This window comes from Schistocerca nitens, chromosome 1, assembly GCF_023898315.1.
Source record: "Schistocerca nitens isolate TAMUIC-IGC-003100 chromosome 1, iqSchNite1.1, whole genome shotgun sequence".
NCBI classification, from domain to species: domain Eukaryota; kingdom Metazoa; phylum Arthropoda; class Insecta; order Orthoptera; family Acrididae; genus Schistocerca; species Schistocerca nitens.
The window spans coordinates 111,782,953-111,790,296 of NC_064614.1; the positions used below are offsets into that span (position 1 = coordinate 111,782,953).

The 7,344-nt window shown below is 42.9% G+C and overlaps 1 non-coding gene across 1 annotated transcript; it reads right to left on the bottom strand.

The window, feature by feature from the left end:
• Positions 1-5,960: 5,960 nt before the first annotated feature.
• Trnaw-cca (transfer RNA tryptophan (anticodon CCA)) lies at positions 5,961-6,035 on the bottom strand. Its single transcript has one exon. It is a non-coding gene; the product is annotated as a tRNA-Trp (tRNA).
• Between the last annotated feature and the right edge of the window lie 1,309 nt (positions 6,036-7,344).

Sequence of the window (7,344 nt, forward strand, 5' to 3'; positions counted from 1 at the left end):
TTGGTAAGGCCAGACAACCAGTCAGTGAACGCTCTCATTGGAGGAGACCACCTACAGAGCTTGAAGTACCAACTATCAAGTGATATGAATTGGACTATAGTCATTTCCTCTCCTGTTCCACTCGCATATAAAGAAAGGGAAAAATGGCTGTCTAAATGCCTCCGAATGAGCCTTAATTTCTCTAAACATATCTTCGTGGACTTTAACTGAAATGTACGTTGGTGACAGTAGAATCGTGTTTATTCATTGGCATTTCGCGGAAAGAACATTGCCTTCCCTCTAGGGACTCCTATTTAAGTTCACAAAGCATCTCTATAACATTTGCGTGTGTTTCAGATCTACCAGTAACAAATTTAGCAGCCCGCCTCTATATTTCTTCCATGTCTTCCTTTAATCCGATCTTTTGGGGATCCCAAACACTCGAGCAGCACTCAAGAATAGGTCGGACTCCTGTGCTAAACGTTGTCTTTTTTACAGAGATGAACCACAATTTTATAAAATTGTCCCAATAAACCTAAGTCAACCATCCACTTTCCCTACTAGAATCCTTACATACTCGTTCCATTTTATATCGCTTTGCAACGTTATGCCTAGATGTCTAATCAACGTGACTGTGTCCAGCAGTACACCACGAAATGCTCTATTGTAACATTACTGATTGTTTTTCCAACGCACCTGCATTAACTTACATTTTTGTACAGTTGGACCTAACTGTCATTCATCAAACCAACTAGAATTTTGTCTAAGTCATCTTGCATCCTCCTACAGTTACTCACAATTTTCACACTTCCGTTCCAAATTTTTCGGTGCATCGATCAATATTATTTTAAAGAGAGCAGGAGCAAAGCTGCGTCCTTGTCTCTGTCTTTTGATAACCTTAAATTTCTGTTGTATTAACTTCCCAGCCGAAAACAATTTTCTAACTACTTGTACGAAACATTTATGTGTGTTCTGGTTCTTAATTATTTCCCAAATCCTAGAAAGTGGTATACTGTCATGGGCCTTTCGCAAGTACGTGTAAACCATGCGTATCTTCAAGTTGTGCACCATCCTCTTCTCAGTCGCCTGTCTAGTGCAACAGATATTATCAATACAAGACCTGGCTGCCCGGTAGCCACCCTCGTCTTAAAATTCCTGAATGCCACTCTATTCTTCCATCAATGTCTAAATTCTAGTTTTAAGTATATTACGTCTCATCGTACAGTCTCTACATTGGACTGAGAATCGCGATGCCTCGATAATTTGCACAGTCATTCTTGCTTCCAGTTTTAATTATGTGATGATCCCTTCTTTAAACTCTACAGATATCTCCCTTCGCCTAAGACAGGCCTTAAATAGTTTTGCTTGATTTTCTTATAATACTGTTGGCCTGCCCTTCAACAACTAACTCTATATAAACTGTATCCCGTGCCTCCTCCATTGCTAACTCCTGAGTTTTTATGCCTTGTTCGTTGCCTATCAAGGAGCATATGTCCTGAAATACGGATCGTTCTTCTTTTAACAATTTTTCATAGTATGTCTTACATCTCTCTAGCCTTACCAGCTGTAAGTTTATATTACTTCTGTCATTTGCTCTTAGGTGTTTTACCACCTTCTATGCTTTTTTGGACTTTGAACTCTCTATGCTGTTATTAATTTCTTCACAAGTTCCCACACAGCATTTCTTTGATCTCATTACTGCTTTTTTTGCCTTACCTCCAGTCTTACATATCTACTTCTATCATCAGATTAGATTAGATTAGATTAGTACTTGTTCCAAAGATCATGAATACGACACTTCGTAATGATGTGGAACTTGTCAGGTTAATAAAAGGTGTCTATACAAGATATTACATTAGACAAAATATTACATGACACTCAATTTTTTTTGTGGGAGCTGGGAAATTACCCACTTCTTACTATATCCAAAAATTCATCTAATGAGTAGAAGGAGTTGCCATAAAAAAAGTCATTTAATTTCTTTTTATATGCTACATGGCTATCTGTCAGACGTTTGATGCTATTAGATAAGTGACCAAAGACTTTTGTGGCAGCATAATTTACCCCCTTCTGAGCCAAAGTTACATTTAACCTTGAGTAGTGAAGATCATCCTTTCTCCTAGTGTTGTAGCCATGTACACGGCTATTACTTTTCAATTCGTTTGGATTGTTAATAACAAATTTCATAAGTGAATATATATATTGTGGGGCTACAATGAAGATTTCTAGCTCTTTATATAAGTGTCTGCAGGATGATCTTGGATGAGCTCCAGCAATTATTCTGATTATACGCTTTTGTGCAATGAACACTCTTATACTCAATGATGAGTTACCACAGAATATGATACCATACGAAAGCAGAGAACGTAAATAGGCGTGGTAAGCTAATTTACTCAGATGTATATCGCCAACTCAAACGTTTCAGCAGATCCTCAGTGTGTTTTTTCCAGTTCCACCCCTCATCAATACATACACCTAGAAATTTTGAACATTCTACCTTAGCTACCGATTTCTCATAGAAGTCTATATTTATTAATTGGGTCATTCCATTTACTTTGTGGAACTGTATATACTGTGTTTTGTCAAAGTTTAATGAGAGCCCATTTCTGAAAAACATCATTTACAATTTCACCAGTTAATTCTTGTCTGTCGGGTGTGATAGCTATACTTGTATCATCGGCAAAAAGGACCAGCTTTGCATCTTCGTGAATATAGAATGGCAAATCATTAACATATGTAAAAGAACAGTAGAGGACCCAAGACCGAACCTTGCGGCACCCCATTTTTCATTGTTCCCCAGTTTGAGACATCACCAGTTTTTTTGCATATTATGTGAACAGTTTATTTCAACTTTCTGCACTCTTCCAGTTAGGTATGATTTAAACCATTGTCCGCCGTTTCCGCTATTCCAGAGTCACAGCTGTGTGCGGTCCACCAGCACGTGGGAGATAGGACACGTTTGCGTGACCTTGTTGCGATGACGATAGACGCCTCGCTCGACGACTCACCGTGCTTTTGTTTAGTGCCAGATCTCCGTTTACATTAATGTTGTTATTGCTCATAAGCCACCTGTTAAGTGCTTCCTTTTCCTCCTTCACATTTTCTGCACTATCATTCCACCAACCACTTTTAAATCTGCCAGCCGGGTCCCCAACTACTCTGACACTTTCATAGGCAGCTTCATGAACAGTCCTCACACTACTTCCACAGTCGTGTCATCATTCTGATGTAGCTTCCCACGCAATCATCACTTATAGAAGAACACAACTGAAGGATCCTGCGCCGACCGGTGTGGCCGTGTGGTTATAGGCGCTTCAGTCTGGAACCGCGTGACCGCTACGGTCGCAGGTTAGAATCCTGCCTCGGGCATGGATGTGTGTGATGTCGTTTGGTTAGTTAAGTTTAAGTAGTTCTAAGTTCTAGGGGACTGATAACCTCAGATGTTAAGTCCCATAGTGCTCAGAGCCAATTGAACTATTTTTGAAGGATCCTGCACTAAACTTACAATGTAGTTGGTTCAGTTCCTCTCCATTCTCTTTACAGTTGCTTTGATACATGCTAATTTTTTGAAAGGAGAATGAAAGTTCACACCAGAGCAGGAAATCGTCAGATTCATACTCTGCTAACTCCAGTAGACCCTGCAGTCGTCCATGTTGCCACGACTCTTTCCCTGTTGCCTAATCATGTATATTTTGCACAAAGTTGGCTGAAAAAGTTGAGAAATATTCCGGCTTTAGCCGCTGTACTTTTATGAAGTTCCGACAGGTAGCGGTGCTATACGTAGCCTTCAAAATGGCGTCTGTAACGAAGGTGCGTTCCAAGCAGAGAGTTGCCTTTACGTTTCTTTAGGCGGAAAACGAGAGCATCGCAGATATTCATAGAAGCTTGCAGAATGTCAACGGAGATTTGGCACTGAACAAAAGCACGGTGAGTCGTCGAGCGAGGCGTCTATCGTCATCGCAACAAGGTCACGCAAACGTCTCCTATCCCCCACGTGCTGGCGGGCCGCACACAGCTGTGACTGGAATAGCGGACAGTCTCATTCGAGGTCATCTACGGATCACAGTCAGACACCTCGCTGCACAACAAGACGTCTCTGTTTGTAATGCTGACCCACTCGTCCACCAACTGGGCACTCAAACGAGTGTGACCGCTAGGTTCGTCGCCGTCTAACAGGAGGCCATAAGCAGCAGTGAAGGACTAACTGTGCGGAATTTCTTCCATGTTGCGAGACTTTGCCGAAGATCATCACAGGCGATGAAGGATGGGTTCATCACTTTGAATCGGAAACAAAACGGAAAATGCATGGATCGAAGCGACGCCACCTTTCCTCCGAAGAAAGAGTTCAAAGCGCACCCTCAGCCAGTAAAGTCGTCTTATGGGACTGTTTGTCCAAATGAACGACGCACCCCCTCCGGAAAGCATTATGAGGATGATGGGGACGTTATTGAAGCAGCAAGATATTGGCTCCAATGTCGGCCAGTAGAGAGGGTACCCAGGCGGGCGTATAGGCCGTACCTGTAAGATGGCGAAAGGCCGTCGCATTGAGTGGAGACTTGAAAAAAAGGAGTTTCTTGGCAATCGAGTGGGGAATAATATGGTGTATTGGGAATCCTGAATAAAAGTAATTTGCTATCAGAAAAATACTATTTCATTACTTAGTAAACGCCTCTGTAGTTTTCGAGGCCCGAAGAAGTCTCATTTTCCTTTTCCATCTCCAACGGTGGCGGCAGTGGAAAGGAGGACGGCCAATAAAGTGGAGAGCCTATAAACTCCAACTGTTTAGACAGTGTTAATCCTGTATGGAATTTCGATTAAAACGCAGGGTGAAACGAGCTCTTAAATCTAGAACGACAAACGGTACAATGGAAGAAAACCTCCGTTAAAAATTACCTGGCCCTCCACGTTGCGGCTTGAGGTGTTGAGATTGCTGCTTGGAAATTTCAGCTTGCAAAAAATCCGAGAGTAAAGCGTCGGAATCAGATAGGAATTAAACGAAATCGACCAGGCTATATCGGTTTTGGTACTTGGAACACTGCAACTGACGAAACAGACGTATTAGAAGAAATACATTGGAACAATGTAGACGTAATAGTACATTTCTTTAAGTCATCAGTTCTCTGATTGGTTTAATGTGGTCCGCCACGAATTCCTCTCCTGTGCCAACCTCTTCATCTCGGAGTAGCACTTGCAACGTACGTCCTCAGTTATTTGCTGGATGTATTCCGATCTCTGTCTTCCTCTACAGCTTTATCCCTCTACAGCTTGCTCTAGTACCATGGAAGTCATTCCCTCGTCTCTTAATAGACATCCTTACCCTTCTCCTTGTCAATGTTTTCCACATATTCCTTTCCTCTCCACTTCTGCACAGAACCTCAGAACATTCTCAGAAATTTCTTCCTCAAATTAAGGCCTATGTATGGTACTAGTATCCTTCTCTTGGCCAGGAGTGCCCTTCTTCATCTACTTCGTGACCACCAATCCAGATGTTATGTTTCTGTATGTTCTCATTTGTGTTGCGTCTCATTACCTTCATCTTTTTTCGATTTACTCTCAATCCATATTATGTACTCATTAGCCAGTTCATTCCATTCAGCAGATCATGTAATTCTTCCAGAATGAGATTTTCACTCTGCAGCGGAGTGTGCGCTGATATGAAACTTCCTAGCAGATTAAAACTGTGTGCCCGACCGAGACTCGAAGTCGGGACCTTTGCCTTTCGCGGGCAAGTGCTCTACCAACTGAGCTACCGAAGCACGACTCACGCTCGGTACTCACAGCTTTACTTCTACCAGTACCTCGTCTCCTACCTTCCAAACTTTACAGAAGCTCTCCCGCGAACCTGCAGAACCAGCACTCCTGAAACAAAGGATATTGCGGAGACATGGCTTAGCCACAGCCTGGGGGATGTTTCCAGAATGAGATTTTCACTCTGCAGCGGAGTGTGCGCTGATATGAAACTTCCTGGCAGATTAAAACTGTGTGTCCGGCCGAGACTCGAACTCGGGACCTTTGGCTTTGGAGGGCAAGTGCTCTACCATCTGAGCTACCGAAGCACTTGCCCGCGAAAGGCAAAGGTCCCGAGTTCGAGTCTCGGTCGTGCACACAGTTTTAATCTGCCAGGAAGTTTCATATCAGCGCACACTCCGCTGCAGAGTGAAAATCTCATTCTGGAAACATCCCCCAGGCTGTGGCTAAGCCATGTTTCCGCAGTATTCTTTCTTTCAGGAGTGCTAGTTCTGCAAGTTTCGCAGGAGAGCTTATGTAAAGTCTGGAAGGTAGGAGACGAGGTACTGGTAGAAGTAAAGCTGTGAGTACCGAGCGTGAGTCGTGCTTCGGTAGCTCAGTTGGTAGAGCACTTGCCCGCGAAAGGCAAAGGTCCCGAGTTCGCGTCTCGGTCGTGCACACAGTTTTAATCTGCCAGGAAGTTTCATGTAATTCTTATTTACGTTCACTCAGGATAGCAGCATCATTAGCGAATCATATCATTGATATCCTTTCATCCTGAATTTTATTTCCACTCCTAAATCTTATTTCCATTATTGCTTCTTCGATGTACAGATTCAACAGTAGGGGCGAAATACTACATCCTTGTCTTACACCCTTTTTAATCCAAGCACATCGTTCCTGTTGGTCCAGTCGTATTATTCCCTCTTGGCGCTTGTACATATTGTATATTACCCGTCTCTCCCTATAGCTTACCTCTATTTTCTCAGAATTTTGAACATATTGCCCCATTTTACATTGTGAACGCTTTTTCCAGGCCGACAAATATTACGATGGAGTGCCGCGCGGGATTAGTCAAGCGGTCTAGGGCGCTGCAGTCATGGACTGTGCGGCTGATCCCGGCGGAGTTTCGAGTCCTCCCTCGGGCATGGGTGTGTGTGTTTGTCCTTAGGATAATTTAGGTTAAGTAGTGTGTAAGCTTAGGTACTGATGACCTTAGCAGTTAAGTCCCATAAGATTTCACACACATTTCAACATTTTGAACCTACGATGGTGTCGTGATTTTTCTTCAGTCTTGCTTCCATTATCGACCGCAACGTCAGAATTACCTCTCTGGTGCCTTTACCTTTCCTAAAGCCGTAATAGCACTAACACAAATCAAAAAGAAGGGTAAAGAAATAGAATAAGTAGATGAATTTGTTCATATTTACAGTGGAGTGAACACAGAATGTTGGCAAGGAAGGGGGTTACCCGTTGCGGTGCAGAAAATGTGGGGAAAGAAAAAGCCCGCAGGGGCCAGGTCTGGAGAATTAGGCAGCAAGGTGATTTCGTTTTTTGTGCAATAGTCACGCACCAACAGGGATGAATGTGCAGGTACGTTATCTCGTCACATTTCAGATCGTTTCCTTCTCACATTTT